Source organism: Passer montanus, unplaced genomic scaffold, assembly GCF_014805655.1.
Source record: "Passer montanus isolate IOZ18808 unplaced genomic scaffold, ASM1480565v1 scaffold8, whole genome shotgun sequence".
NCBI lineage: Eukaryota > Metazoa > Chordata > Aves > Passeriformes > Passeridae > Passer > Passer montanus.
This window is the reverse complement of record NW_024373256.1, coordinates 2,437,953-2,453,177: the sequence shown is the minus strand read 5'-3', so window position 1 is coordinate 2,453,177 and position 15,225 is coordinate 2,437,953. Positions and strand designations below refer to the sequence as shown.

Genomic DNA, 15,225 nt, shown 5'->3' with positions numbered 1-15,225 from the left:
AGCAGGAGAGGGAGGGGATGGAAGACATGCCGGGAAAAGTGAGTGGGATCTAGGTTTTGCATCGTTCACTGAATTACTGGCAGGTCTTTTGTAACATCTGTTAAAAATAAAACAAACATTCATTTCCATTTCTCGCTGCCTGAGATGGCTCCTGCAAAAAAATTTCAACCTGTCCAGGAATTCATCTTGAAAGTTGCCCTCCCTCTCCTCACGCCTCCTCCAGGGGAGATTTCCTTCCTGGACTTCCCAGGGGCTCCATTAGCCCCACATTAAAGCCTTTCTACTTTGCTCTAAAACTCTCCATCGAAGTAAAAGGAATTCTAATAAACCACTGGGAAGACTCTGCTATTCACTCTTTCCATGGAAACACGGCGCTGCCTTGGAGCAGAGCTCCTCTCGATGGAGCCTGGGTCACGGCAGGAGGAGACCAAGGAGGGATGCAGAGATGGTTTCCATTATAAGAGACCTTTTGAGAGAAATAATCGCTGCTCTCCCACCAAGGAAAGCCTTGGAGATGTCAGGGGCCTCGGGAGCGGGGCCGGCCCCGGAGGGGGTGGTGTGGGAAGTGGGATCTGCCGGGCACTGAGAAACTCATTAAAACAGCTGATTAGTGGAAATTAAGGCACCCAGCACTGACTCCTCCCTCTCAGTGTGAGGGATGAGTCCAGGAGGGTGGATGGACCCGTGATGCAGGGAGAGGCTACACAGAGGGGCTCAGGGCTGGGGTACGGGGAGGGCACGGGGTCACGGGAGGACAGTGGTGGCTCCACACCCAAGGCTGTGCTGCACAGACCAAACATCTCATCACAAAAATACATTTTTCAAGGCCAAAAAAAGCCTGTTTGCTCTGGGAGGGGATTTCTGGCTGTTCCCTGGGTCCCAGACGGGAGCTGGACAAGGAGGTCAGTGGATGGATCCCTACCTAAAGCCACTGTGATATAATTAATTTCCAGCCTCCTCGCAGGCACAGTCATCCCGAGTGTTGCTGTTCTGACACCGTGCTGCAAGATGAAGGATTTTATTTTTTTTTTTAAAGCGTGAGGAAGCTCGTTAGAAATAGCCCGAAGGGCAAAGTTAGGAAATGAAAATCCATCGGATCCGCTCGGAGCCGGTGCACGGAGCTTGATGAGAGCTGGGGCAGGGCTGCTGCTCCTGCCTGTGAGGAGCCACCACGTGTGAGGTGTGTGGTACCCGGACCAGGGAACAAAAATTGGGATGGTTGGGAGTGGGGCTGAAGGAAAATCTGCCAGGAAGAGGGATGAAAAAAAGATGAATGAAAAAGAGCCAGCTTAGAGCATCCCATGTAGCTGCTGGAGAGGTCCTTGGACCCCGGGTTGGCCACTCATGTCGGGGCTGGATGAGGAGGCTGGTGGGAAAAGCTCAGTTTTCTCAGGATGCCTTATCATTTAGGTCAAAGCAGTGAGACACGGAGGGAGCCAGAGTGCCTTTGTTTTAGCAGCTCCAGAAATAACATTGCTATGAGTCATTATTTTTTAGCCTCTCCAGGGCAAGGAGGTGGGAGGTTGTGTCCAGGGAAGCCTCCAACTTTGATCAGCAAGGTGAGCCCTGCTCACATGGCAGGGAAGATGGGAAGAGGCTTTTTGATGCTGGTCGTGCTGCTTTGTGGTAGCTCAGGGTGAGATCTGCTCCAGGATGCACTGGATCTGGATTTTATCAAGGGGATGGAAACTTTTCCATCTGCGTAACTGAGCAGCAGCATCCTCTATGAGCTTGGAGGTTTTAATGAGTAAAGTTAATTGGTGTTATAGGTGGTGGTCTCCCACCCAGGCAGTGGTTTGGCTCAGATAGACATGACCGTGTCATGCAAACAGAGGTGACGTGGGTGTTGACACCTCAGAAATGCTGAGAAGTCATGAAATCAGCCTTTTTGAATCCGTAAATCGTAGGTGCAGAACTTTAAAGGTTCCAGAAAAAGAACAGTGTTTAATAACCAAAGTGTTTGGTGGTGATTTAATTTGCATATGGGGCTCTCTGGGGCTTGTGGTTTCAACCTTTCTCCCCACCACGGTGAGGTCAGGGCTGGAGGAGAGCAGGGCTGAGATCTTCCTGAAAGAGGAGGGGATTTCAAACATACCAGAGCTGAGAAATAACACGGACAGACCAGATTGTTGAATTTATTGGATTGTAGTGTAAAAATAACAAATCCTTTAGTCTTCTGTCAATCCCAGAGGAGAAGCTGGGGGTGACGTCCTTTGGGTCCATCCCACCTTGGCTTTCCTAGGGTGGCAGTCACGGCTTGTGATGCCAAACAGTGCCAGGCTCTTGAGTGTGAAGGGCAGGGCAGATTGGTGATTACAGGGAATAACACCAAGTCCCTGGAGAGCCATGAGGTCCCAGCTTGATTTACCATCCTGCAGAGAGGCATGTGTGAAGCTGGAGGTGGCTGGGAGCATATTGTGGTGTATTACCTACAAACAGCCAGACTGGGTCTGCCGTGGGGATGGGGATGGGGATGAGGATGAGGAGGAAAAAGACAGGGGAGATGAGAGCAAGCAGTCTGCTTTTGCAGGTGCTGTGTCCCCTTGTGAGGTTTGGTCTGGTTTGCAGCTTGATGGCTGCTATCTCGAGTAATTAACAGGGAAAAGAGAGGGCCTGGTTATCCATCCTTCAAGAGCAAGGGGTTGAATTGAAAGGCAGCGCCTTGGAAGTGGATCAAATAGCTCTCCAGCCCCCCGCGTACGGCTCGGAAACTTGCTGCCGTGCTGCGTTATCAAGGTGAACAGCTTTAGTTCAATTAACGAGAGGCTCGGAGCGGAGTCGGGGGAGGAGGCAGGGCTGGGCGTTTGTGCCCTTCGGGCAGCAGCCGGGCCACGGCACGGCACGGGTGGCCCGGTGTGCCAGGGCCACCCCTTCCCTTGGCGAGGGGACCAGCTCCCCCTCCTCGCCTCTGCGACGGGTTTTATTTACCCCTTGGAAAAAAAAAAAAATAAAATCAGTGTGTGTGTGTTGAAGGGTTTGCTCTTTGTTAGCACCTCCCTTTCCCCCCTCCTGCTAATGATAAACCTCCCCAAAATCAATCGCTGCCAGCGATGAGATGCCACCGGCTCGCCGTGCGCCTCAGTCCCCGCGGGTGACGGTGCCGGGAGCCCGCACGGCTGGATTTTTGCTGCCGGTCGCTGCCTGGGCTGCAGCTGGCTCCGGCACGCAGAAAGCTGCAGGTGTGATTTGTTCATTTGCCTCCACCTCCCCCCTTTTCCCCCCCTCGCTCTGCCTCCCTCCTGCTCTGCTTCCCCGCCGAGCCCACCTAGCTCATCCCACCCAGACCCGCATCCCGCCCGAGTCCGGCATCTCCCCGGTGCAGTGCTGGCCGAGGGTTGGGATGGCTGGGATGGAGACTGTGTGTGTGTGTGTGTGTGTGTGTGTGCGTGGAGGGCAGAGAGAGGAGGGGGGTTAATCTGATCCTACGAGGTTAGAAGAGGAAAGGGAAAAAAAAAAAAAAAAATAAAATCAGTGTGTGTGTGTTGAAGGGTTTGCTCTTTGTTAGCACCTCCCTTTCCCCCCTCCTGCTAATGATAAACCTCCCCAAAATCAATCGCTGCCAGCGATGAGATGCCACCGGCTCGCCGTGCGCCTCAGTCCCCGCGGGTGACGGTGCCGGGAGCCCGCACGGCTGGATTTTTGCTGCCGGTCGCTGCCTGGGCTGCAGCTGGCTCCGGCACGCAGAAAGCTGCAGGTGTGATTTGTTCATTTGCCTCCACCTCCCCCCTTTTCCCCCCCTCGCTCTGCCTCCCTCCTGCTCTGCTTCCCCGCCGAGCCCACCTAGCTCATCCCACCCAGACCCGCATCCCGCCCGAGTCCGGCATCTCCCCGGTGCAGTGCTGGCCGAGGGTTGGGATGGCTGGGATGGAGACTGTGTGTGTGTGTGTGTGTGTGTGTGCGTGGAGGGCAGAGAGAGGAGGGGGGTTAATCTGATCCTACGAGGTTAGAAGAGGAAAGGGAAAAAAAAAAATCAAAACTATAAAGAAGGCAGCAGCCTCCTCCTTTTCCCTCTCCCCCGCTCCAGAGGATTAAGCCTACAAAAAAAAAAAAAAAAAAAAAAAGGAGAGAGAGAGAGAGAGAGAGAAAAAAGCGCGCACACACGCTTTCTGTTGACCCTGCATGATGGCATTTTTGCGCTCTGTGTGCTGCCTCTGCTGATTGCTATTCCTGGCACAAACACACACACACACGCGCGCACACACACACACACGCAGCCCCAGCACGGCTCACACGGGCACGGCGAGCCCACTCCAAAATACAAAAAAAAAAAAAAAAATCCAAAAAAAAAAACCCCAAACCCAACCCAAACCGGTGCCGCTCGGTGTCCCTGGCCACCCTGGTCTCTGTCGGGAGAGCTGCCAGCAGCCACTCGCCCTCTCCTCCACCCCACTTCTCACCTCGGTCCCCAGCTCCAGCGAGCACTTTCTGCCGGAGCCGCCCGCAGCCAGAGCCCTCCACCACTCCTACCGCTGGCATTACATTTTCAGGCTGGATGCTATAGGGCCGTTTCTAATTACCTTATATCCCCTAGTGGTCTATGAATAATGGTTAGTGAAGGAGCTCAGAAGGGCTGCTGAGAAGGGAAGCAAAAAAAAAAAAAAAAAAAAAAGGGAGAATTGTGCTATTTCTCACATTTTTTTTTCTAAGGATCTAATCTGGCTACTGTGCTCTGGAAGAGGAGGAGAGCGAGCCAGCAGGAGAGAGAGGAGAGAGCGAGGACCATCGCAGGTATTGTTGCAAGCTACATCTTTGTGCTTTTTTTTCCCTTTTTTTTTTCCTTCTTTTTTTTTTTTTTTTTTTTTTTTCCTTGAAGTTGCAGCAGAATTGGAAGGGAGGGCGTGAGGGGGGGGGCGGGTGAGGGTGTGCGGACAGAGCTTTTTCCGGATTTATTTTTCTCTTGTGCAACTCGTGTGCTGCTGCGATTGAATGGATGCACGGCGCCGGCATCGCGGAGTTTGGGGAGGGAGGGGGGATTTTACGTGTGTGTGTTGTGTGTGTTGTGTGTGTTGTGTGTGTGTGTCCTATTTGCAGCAGCAACGGAGGAGCCGGGGGGCGTGTGTGGGGGGGTTGTTTTGCTTTTCTGGAAGTAATAAAGAAATTTGCAACCGGTCCAAAACCCCTCCTGACTTGCCGATTGATGGGTGTCTGAACAAAGATACAGCTGAGACTTGGAAATGTTTGTGTGTGGATTTCGTTTTGCTTGTCCTGAGTCCCTACTTTTGCAAAGTTAAAATAATAATGGGCACGGGGCTGGAAAAGCCTCTGCAGAGGGAAAAGTCTTCCCGGGGAGGCTTGTTTAATTGAGGAGTTATGGATGTGCATGGTTTTATACTTCCAAAAGTTGCGGCGGTGCCGCGGGCGGGCGCCTGGCTCTCCTTGCCGTTGTCTGCACGTGAGAACGCTGACTTGATGGATTTTCTTTCTTTTATTCGGTGGCTGGCAGGGCAGGAAAAAATGGATCTAGCAGATAACCCAAGGAACCGTGGGGTTTGCACATCTGGCTGCGCCTTTGGAAAGCCCCTTGATGGGACTTTCACCTCCCGCTCCCTTTCTCCCACGGCAAATTTTGCCTCCAAATCCTCCGTTGACATTAATAAACAAACAAACCAGGGAATAGCCGTGGAGCCCGGTGAGGGGGCTCGGAGTGCTGCCCGGGGGTGGGGAACCGTGTGCTTTTGTTTTAAATAACGAAACGGCGATGATTGAAAACATATGAATAGGATGCAATGCAGAGCGGGTGTGTAACGGGGCGGGCGGGGGGGGAAGAGCTGGAAAACTGCTTATACGACAGAAGCAGAGCTTGAATGAGTGTGGTGAGATGAAAGGCGAGGGGTCCGTCCCTCGCCCGGCTGCGAGGGGGGGCGATTCCCAAAGGCGGAGGAATGATCTCGGGGTGGGGAAGAAAAAAAAAAACAAACCCAAAAAAAACCACCAAACCCAAAAAAAACCCCAAACCCCCCCCAAAAAAACCCCAACCAACCTGAAGTATGTGATTATATCCCGTCCAACTTTGCCGGTTGCGGTGTTAATGGAGATAATTCTCCTCAAAAATAATAAACCCGGGGGAAATACGGCTGTGTGTGGAGGGGGGAGATGTGCGGGGAGCAGAAGCAGGTCCCCAAACCCCCCAGGGGCTCCCCCAAAAGCGCCGCCGAGGTTGGGGGGTACCCAAACGTGGCTGGGTTGTGTTGATTTGGGCGGAAATAAAGATGGAGCAACTGCCCTGGGGAAGGCTGTGAATCCCCCCGGGAAGGGCTCTGAGGCTCTCCGGTGCTGCCCTTCGCTGCCTGCCCTGCCTGGCCTTGCTTTTGTGTTTGTTTGCTTCCGAGGAGGGGGGACAAGGGAGCTGGGGGGGCCGCGAAGGCGGGGAGAAGCCGGGAGGGCGGAGAGCCGATTTAAATTGGACTTAATGGATTCCCAGGGCAGCTCTTTTAGATGAAAGTCAAAATAAGAGCCAAAGTGAATCTCAGCAGACCTGTCTGTTGCATTAGAGATGCAGCCCTTCCTCTCCCTCCCTCCCTTTATTCTTTAAAAGAGAGGGGGAAAAAAGTGTTATCCTTACGGAAGACGGCGTGGAGTTTCTCATTCCTATAATGCGAGCTCTAATTGAAGAACTTGCAGCCTCTTGGGAGAGTCTTTACTGATCGCTGCTTTTGTTATTCATGCCGCGCTCTGTTTTTCTTGGGATTTTTTTGGGGGGCTGATGCAAGTCTGGTGTGATGCTGTGTCCCCCCCAGGCTGGCTCCGTGGGCTGACAGCAGGTAGGACCCCCTGGTCCCCTCCTCAGGGGGTCACCCCGGGTAGGTCGTGCTGTGCTGGAGGAGGAGATGAGCAGCTGAAAGCCCCCGGGAGCAGTCGGGGGGAGATGCTGCAGCCTGGCTGCGGGTGGCTCTGTCCCCACAGGACCCCCTGGCACGGCTCCTGCCCAGCGTGGCACATGGGGGTGGGAGCACAGCAGGGCTTCTGCCTCCTGCCTGTGTTCGCTGCAATGATTTTGGGGTGCCATGGAGTGCCACACGCCTGCTTGGTGCAGAGGGCACGGTGCAGCCCTGCTGCCACAGCTCTCCTGTCCCCCGGGGGTCTGCGGTGTCACCTGGAGGGGACAGGTGTTGTGCCAAAGCCACGTGGGTGCTCTGCCCACCCAGGGCGAGGAGCAGGACACAGGCAGAGAGCCTGCAGGACCTGTGCTGGGCGAGTTTCCCTCTTTCCTGCCTTTTCTGTTGCTCAGGAATTCAGGGGTGCACAGGGAGACTGGCAGATGGGGCTCCCCCCTTCAGAGGTCTCACCACCACCCATTTCCCCTCCCAGCCCCCTTGGGTGGCCAGAGGAGTTGCTGGCCTGTGTCCCCAAGCCCTGTGTCCCCCCGAGGTCCCATGGTGATGCTGCCCATGGCGGTGGGCTGGTTTGATGCAGCCGAAAGCTCCTTGGGGGCAGGTCCTTGTCCCTGGGTCTCTTTCCCAGCCTTGGGCACCCATTTGAACTACACTTGAGCTCTGCATGGATGAAAACAAGAGCCACAAGCCCCAGGGCTGCTGTCAGTGGCATTTGGTGGCTATGGGGTGAGCGTGGCTGGGGAGGAGGATGTGTGAGCAGCATGGGGCTCTGCCAGCCCATCGGCTTAGCACGGAGGCAAAGCAGTTAACCTGGACATCTGATCTCCCCGGGAATTGTGTATTGACCCTGACAGCGATGCATCAGGAGCGACAGACTCTCCATCATCGATCCCTCTCCTCCCATCACCAGGTGTCGACACCGACAGCCGTGGAGCCAGCTTTAATTTCAGGCCTCTGGCTCCAGCACGTAACACTTAGCCACGGTCCCAAGGTGCCACCAGGCTTTGCAAACAAACACCCCCACGGGCAGGTGACCGTCCCCATTTTGTGGCAGGGATGGCACTTGCTGTGGGAGGCCAGCTGAGCTGGGGGCAGGGTTGGCAAGGGACCATCCCAGGGCCATTTGGCATGGTGACATCTCAGCCTTTGGTGGGGGATCTGGGGATCACCTGGAGTTCCTGCTTTGCCAGTCTTTGCTAGGAAAACCCTCTGATCTGTCACTCCTTGTGCCATCATTGTTGAACAGCAGAGGATTTGCCCAAGCTGGGGTGTCCCACTCCTTTTGCAGCCTCTTCTGGGTGACCTTATCTGGCCTGGATGTGTCTTGTCTTCCCCACCTCTAAAATGGCCACTGCCAAACCTGCTGGGTGGTCGGGTGTGTGTGCCACCCCACAGAGACCTGCTGGGGATCGTGGTGGGTTTCTTGGGTGCCTTGATTTTGGGCAGGACGCCGGCAGTGGCAGGGGCTGGCTGGCACCTCGCCTCTCCTCCTTCCCAGCATCTTGAGATTTCCGAGACGCACGCAGCCAAGCTGAGGCTGGAAAAGCTGCTTGTGGTTCAAGAGCATCTCCTCGAATGGAGGAGAGAGGGAGGCTTTTCATTCCTCCCTTTCTTTTGGAGCTATCCAAGCTCCCCTCACCGGTGCAGGGGCTCTTCCCTCTCCCCCCTGCAAGGGAACGTTAAAAGCCAGGGGCAGAGGATATCTTGACACCCCGTCAATCCGAGCCTTTTACAGCAGCAGTCTCTGAAGGCTGGCACTGCTGCACAGAAGAAAACAAGTGAGAAGAGGGGGGGAGGCGAGAGCAAGCCTTTGCAGCCGGCAATCGATAATTGTGGTGTCACTCACTGCCTTGGAAGTTCCCGCATCCCCACGGTCGCTGGTGGGGGGAAAAGGGGAGGGTGAGAGCTGGGCTCTGCCCCGCCAGCAGTGGGCACGGGGCAGGGAGGATGGCAGAGGGCGAGAGCCCAGCCCTGAGCAGGAGCCTCCCGCTGCATTACTCACCACTTGATGTAGCTTGAACCTTTCAACTCCCTCCCCTTGGGGATGGAGCGGGCTGGGCAGAAGGTGTTGACGGAAAACGCTCTCCTTTCTTAGCTTTGAGGGTTTTTATTCCCCTTTCCTTCTTTTTTTTTTTCCTTCCCCACGTCTCTCCATGGGAATTTTGGGCTTTAATAATCCCCCCAAAATATAAAAGAAACCCAAAAAAAAACCCCAGCCCAGCTCCCCCTCATGTGTGTCTCCATCTTAGCAAAAGCCGAGGCAAAAGATCAAGGAATTCTTCCTTTTGTGCAGCTTTCAAGACCAAAGATGTGTCGGTGAAAAGGGGAGGCTCAGAGTACCAGGCACACACAAGTGTTAAAGGAGAGGCTTCCCTTTTGTCTCCAAGGCAATCAGCCGGTGAAGGGATCCACAAATTAATTAAAAATTGCTCTGTCTTGATTGAGTTATTCCTGCTCGCATCCCACCTGCCTATCAAAAGACTGGGAATGGCAGGAGGAAATTCCTATTTCTTTCCCAAACAGCTCAGACACGTACCATGGTCTGTCTCGCTTGCCTTTTATCCCAGGCAGCAAAGGAAATAAAAAAAAAGAAAGGGCTGGCGCGGTATCCAAAGAGATCTCTCCCGGAGGATGCGTCCCCTCTCCTGCGCTAACAAATGCTGCGGTATTTGGACGATTTGGAAGAAAAATGAGCAGATTTACGTGTCAGGCATGGGCCAAATTGTAGTTGTAAGTCCATGAAGTTGATGGAGATCCATCGGAGATTAATTTGGCCCCAGGTCTGGCGCTTGCTCCGCAGGGAATAGGCTGGATCTCTGCCTTGGTTGAAACAAGAGGTATTCAAATGGGTTTGTTGTGGCTGTGCTATGCCCAAGTGGTAGAGCCGAGCAAAAATCCCAACTGGTTGTATCCCCGGTGCCAAAGCACCATAAATACACCTCGAGCTGTCAAGTCCTGCACAGTCTCTACCGCATTTACCACTGGGAATGCTTTCAGGGGGTAGATTTATCTGTAAGGGCTGTACACAAGTCTCCGTGTGTGCTTTAGTAAGAGGCTTGAACTCCATCCCGCTGTCCTGATGGGGGAAGCCTTTCTCCCTTCCTCTTTATGGGATTTCCACCCAAACCGAGCCTGCGCCGGGGCTCAGCCTGAGCCCCAGAGAGCCCAGCCCTCCTTCAGTGGGTTCAGGATCTGATTTGGGGGGGCATGATCAGCCAGTGCCTCTCAGAGCAGGATTCGGGGGGGTTGGTTTGCTGCTTTGCAGTCAGACCTTGCTTCCTGTGCTTTATTGTCATCTCCGCTCTTAGTCACCGCTCGATGCCTCACCAGAGGACACTGCTCCTGCTGCATTTATGGCAGCCACTAAAATTGGCTGCTCCGACAGGGAGGGACACCGAGCATCAGGGAGGCTCAGCCCAGCTCCCTCCTTGGGAGCGTAGGGGAGCTGCAGGGCAGCTCTGTCACCAAACGCGTCCCCTGTGCTGAGGATGCATCTCCAGCTCCGCCGGGTCCCTCCAGCTGATGCATGAGGGAATATGGGAGCAGTGCTGGAAAGGAGCAGCAGTGGCCACGTTCTCAGGTGGAGATGGCTGGCGTGTAAATGAAAATGAGATGCTCGATAAAGTAGGAAAGCATAATTAAAAACGTTCACGGCTGCTGGCTCGCAAAGCGTGGGCACTCAGTGATCCAGCGAGGCACAGCCGTGCCCCCTCCCCAAACCCCACAGCTCTCAGCCCTCCTCGTCCTGTAATAGCATGTCCTTCACATGCCTGTCTCTACATGATCTATAGAACAGGGCTGGCCTCTCATACCTTCACCAGGCCAGTGACTGGATTCTCCAGAGGAGACTCTAGTCCTATCATAGCATGTCCTTCACCGTGACTGCTGCTGCACAGAGACACGGCAGCACGGGGCTCTAATACCTTGTAATTCACTGTGACTGCTGTGGCAGGACCTGCACCGTGCTGTGCTGCCGCAGCCCTTCAGACCCCTTGGCTTTTGCATCTCCTCTTGGGCTTCAGAGCAGGGGCTGGGTGGGAGGGGACAGACAGTGGGGGTACCTCGGAGGTGTCCAGGCTTGGAGGCTGGTTCCAGGTCCTGGTGGGGCTGGGAAGGTGCTGAGTATCCCCAGGGCACAACCCCATCCTGCCTTCTGGGTGGTTTAAAAGAGGGAGTGCTGGGGGCCAAGCTCTGCCTTGGCAGGGGAGAAATCCCTGTGACTGTGCCAAGGTGAGAAATGGCCCTTGGATGCAAGGAAAGCATCCTTCCTCTGGGTGGTTTGGGCATCATAATAAATGTCAATATCTCCGCACACACAAAGGAGAAGGGGACATTTGGCTACCAAGTGTGTTTGTTCCAGGAGCTGATTTACTTTGAAGACTTCAAGGGTTCTCTGATGCTTCCCTCTTCACTGGTTAACCCTGTTCCTTTGCCAGTTAAATAGAAATGCAGCTGCCATCAATACAGCCCTTCTGGAGGCTGTTCCATGTCTGTTGCCACACTGCTGCCAGTGCTGTGCTGGACACTGCTCCCTCTCCAGCTGATCTGGTTTAGCTCCTCCACGGGCAGGAGGTGGCTGCACCCCTGAGCTTTTGCTGCCCTGGTAAAGTGAGGATCCCTGTGAGGGGATTTCCAGCCAGGTGATGGAGATCCCAGTGCTCAGAGCATCCCCTTGGAGCCTTGCTGTGCACAGAGCAGGGTGGGGGTGACCATGGCTCAGCCAGGAACCAGATCTGGGGTTGTTGCTTTGTGTTGCTGGGTTTTTTTTGGAGGAGAGACATTGGAAAGCCTGGAAGCTGGAGCCTGTAAGAAGAGTGAGGATGTCTTGTCAGGGCTCCCAGGAGGGAAGAATAGCATGTTTGGTGGTGAGATGTATGAGGGAGCAAATTTTGGGAGCTAGTTAGCTTCCCTGCAGCGTGATGCTCAGCTTGTTTTCCAAAAAAAAACAGGAGTTGGCATCTCCTGTTTCACTTCCATACAAATCTCAGTGTTGTTGCTCCTGCTTGGACTGAGGAAGGAGGAATTTGGCCCAGTGGCTTTCTTCTCTCCTGCTTCCCCTAGCAGTTAGGCTACAGATCTGCAAACAGCTGTAAGGAGAGCAGAGATCATTAGCTGGCAGGATCAGATGAGATAGTTTCTTAAAAGGATTGTCTGATTTCTCTATTGATCAGCCTGATTTAAAAGGGGGAGTTGGGTCAGAGGGCATAAATTATCATTGAAGGAGGGGTGAAGGCCTCAAAGGCTGTGCTGCACTTAGCTGCAGTGCTGAGGAATGTGTCTCTCGGCGGGGACGTGCAGAGCCGAGCGCCGTGGCTGCCGGCCAAGCTGGGTCTCCTCTACTGAGCTGGGAACCGAGTCAAGGGAAGTGCATTTAAACTTGGGTAAAGAGCCTCTCTCTCTTTGCCAAACTGGCTCCTGCAGCCCCCACCGTTTGGGGGCAGAGGGGGAAGGGGTGCAGCGTGTGGCCCCGGTGAGGTTTGGGGTGTGGTGATGGGCTGGGGCTGCTGTGGGTCCTGCTGGCTCTGAGCTGCCTCCCTCCCTCCCTGGAGAGAGGATGCTCTCACCCTGCAGAGACCTGCGACCTCTCCCTGGCTTTCCCCAGGCTCCCTGTGTGGTCTGCAGCAAGATGTTTGAACCACGGGAGGTTTCTGCCTCCCTGGCTGTAAAATGAAGCTAATCTGCAACCTGAGGTTGCTGCTTTCCCCGTTCTTGTGATCGCTGCCCAGGGCTCCTGCATCTCCTGCCTCTGGAGTCACGGGACTTGCAGGCTTTGCAGTGGCCCCCCCAGCTCTGGATTGTGGGAAGAGGAATGGGAAAATATCCAGGGGAAATGAGATACCGTCCACATCAATGGCAGAGGGTCTGGTTTTGGGGACATGGCACATCTTCCACACCAGCTTGTTCTGCTGCAGTCTGGATCCTTGTTCATTCTTCCCTCATTCCCATCCATCCTCATGGTAGAGGAGCTTTTTGTACCTAGGTCAGTGTCCCATCTCTACCTTCTCTGAGGGTTTCTATCTCCCACGGCTCTCTGGGCAGGACTGTGGGGATCTGCAGTGGGGCTATGTCACTGTGACAGGGTTGTGTCACCCCAGCAGGGCATGAGCTGGAGCCAGGACAGGCTGTCTCAACAGGAAAAGCTGCAGGAGCACTTGAGAGGTGCCAGATCATCCTCTGATTGGGGTTTGTGCCCTTTCCAACCCCGATGGGGCTTGTTCCTCTTATTTCTGGCTGTGCTAAATTAAAACAGTGCAAGAAGTGTGATTTCTGCAGCTCTGGGCAGGGCTGAGGTGCCCTGGTGAGCACTGGGCTGGCTCATCTGCCTGGAGTGGCACCGTGGGGGAGGCTGACACAGCCACTCTGCTGGTGTCCCCAGGCTGGGGACATGTCCTGAAACTGGGTCCATCTGCCCTTTCCCAATGCTGTTGCACATGCCAAAGGTGCAGCCAAGGCTGCTGCCTGCCCCTGTGCTGCCCATCCTCTTGTTCCTGCCCTCCTGCATAAAATCAGTGAATCACAGCATCATTAAGGCTGGGAAACTCCTCTAAGACCATCAGCCAACCATTAGCTGCCAAGCCCACCACTAAACCATGTCCCCAGATGCCGTATCCAGACATTTTTTGAACGCTTCCAGGATGGATGAACACTCCACCAATACCCTGAGCAGCCTGTTCCGATGCCTGACCACCCTTTTGGGGAAGACATTTTTCCTAATACCCAAGATCACCTGCCCCTGGCTCAACTTGAGCCATATCCCCTTGTCCTATTGCTTGTTACCTGGAGCAGAGCCTGACTCCCACCTGGCTGCACCTTTCTGTCAGGGAATTGTGAAGAGTGAGAAATTTTCTCCTGAGATTCCTTTTCTCCAGGCTGAACCCCGCCAGCTCCCTCAGCCTCTACCTCTTCTTGTGCTCCTTCCCCAGCTCTGTTGCCTTTTTCTGGACAGAAAAAGCCTCTTCCTTGGAGTGAGGGGAGCATGCCCATGTGCCCCACCCCTGTTCACGGTGGCTGCTGGGGACAGCAGCATGGTGGTTCCCCATGACGTGTGGCTTGGAAGGAGCTGAGCCAAGCCATTATCACGGATCACTTCTGCCAGGTGGCGAGCAGGGGACCTGCATGCCAGCCCAGGGCACGGCTGGGAGCGGGCACAGGGTTCAAAGGCTGAGCCAGGGAGACAGGGGCTCGCTGCAGCCCCACTCCCACCGAGGAAGAGAGCATCTCTTCCAAGCACCGGCCTCCCAGCATGGCTGTGGGAGCAGCCACCAGCGTGCGGCAGCTGGGCTGGCATTATCCTGGAAATGTCATCCGAATGCCAGCCCAACGGTGAGCGCCAGGACGTGGCAGGAGGCGGTGACTCGGCTTGCCGGCATTGGCTACCATTTTAGAGGAAATGTGGAGCGGCGGGTAATTATTTCTCGTTCTTAATTGAAATTTCAGCCTCAGTGCTTCGCGAGAGCGGGCGAGAGCAGGAGCGCAGGCGAGCGTGACACGAACGCAGGGCTCGTTGTGGGATGAGGGGGAGCACGAGTGAGCTGAGCCTGTGGGGTGGCAAAGCATCTCCCAGCTCACGCAGAGTCCAGCGCTCCAGGGAAGGAATTCCCATAGCCCACAGCGTGGCCTGCTCACGGCTGTGAGATAAAACCAACCCCCAGAACGCCAAGATTTTAATTTTTTTTTTTTTTTTAGCGGGGGAGGATGCTTTATTGTTTCTTTATTCCTGTATTTCTGTTTTGCTTGGGATGAAGGGCCAATTAACTGGAATTAGGCACTGCAGCCTGGCACCCCGCGTCGGCTCGGAGCAATCAGGTGTAGCGCAGCATGGCTGATGAGAGCCAATCAAGATGTATAAATGAGGTGTTGACATTCAAACAGCGGGTACCCGCGCCGCCCGGCGCAGCCGCGCCTGCGCGCTGCCGAGCCCGCGGCACCCACCGGGCACGGGCACGGGCACGGGCACGGGCACGGGCTGCAGCCCCATGGGGCAGCCAGGTCTGCTTTGCCTCCAGAGCATTCTGTGTTGAGTGGGATGCTGGGGACACACTGGGGGCAGTGGGCGTGAGGGACAGTATGGACACCCCTGCCAGGGGCTGTTTGCTGCCAGGCCCCGTGCCCAGTGCCCCTGCTCCAGGCCCTTAGTGCTGCTCCAGGGTGTCACACCAGGCCAAACAAATGCTCTTGTTTTACATCAGCAAACTCCTGAAGAAAACAATTTATTTTGAGTTTTCTTAGCCAGCTCAAGCTCAGCTCGAGTGATGCAAGGCAGGAGCCCTTGCAAGGATTTAAGGCAAATTTAAGGCATGAATGGGGTTTATATAAGCCCTGGTCTAGGCAGACAAACCACTATAAGCAAGACCAAGCAGGAGTGGGACAAGGCACGTTAATAAGGGGCAGA

General features: G+C 54.7%; 1 protein-coding gene across 2 annotated transcripts in view; it reads left to right on the top strand.

The window, feature by feature from the left end:
- The window catches only part of RAI1 (retinoic acid induced 1), a 73,334-nt gene that overhangs the window by 30,659 nt on the left and 27,450 nt on the right, over positions 1 to 15,225 (top strand). For both annotated transcript variants that reach the window (XM_039731903.1, XM_039731904.1), the window contains exon 2: positions 4,648 to 4,728. The gene's annotated coding sequence lies outside the window, so the exon portion shown is untranslated. The remainder of the gene's footprint in view (positions 1 to 4,647; positions 4,729 to 15,225) is intronic.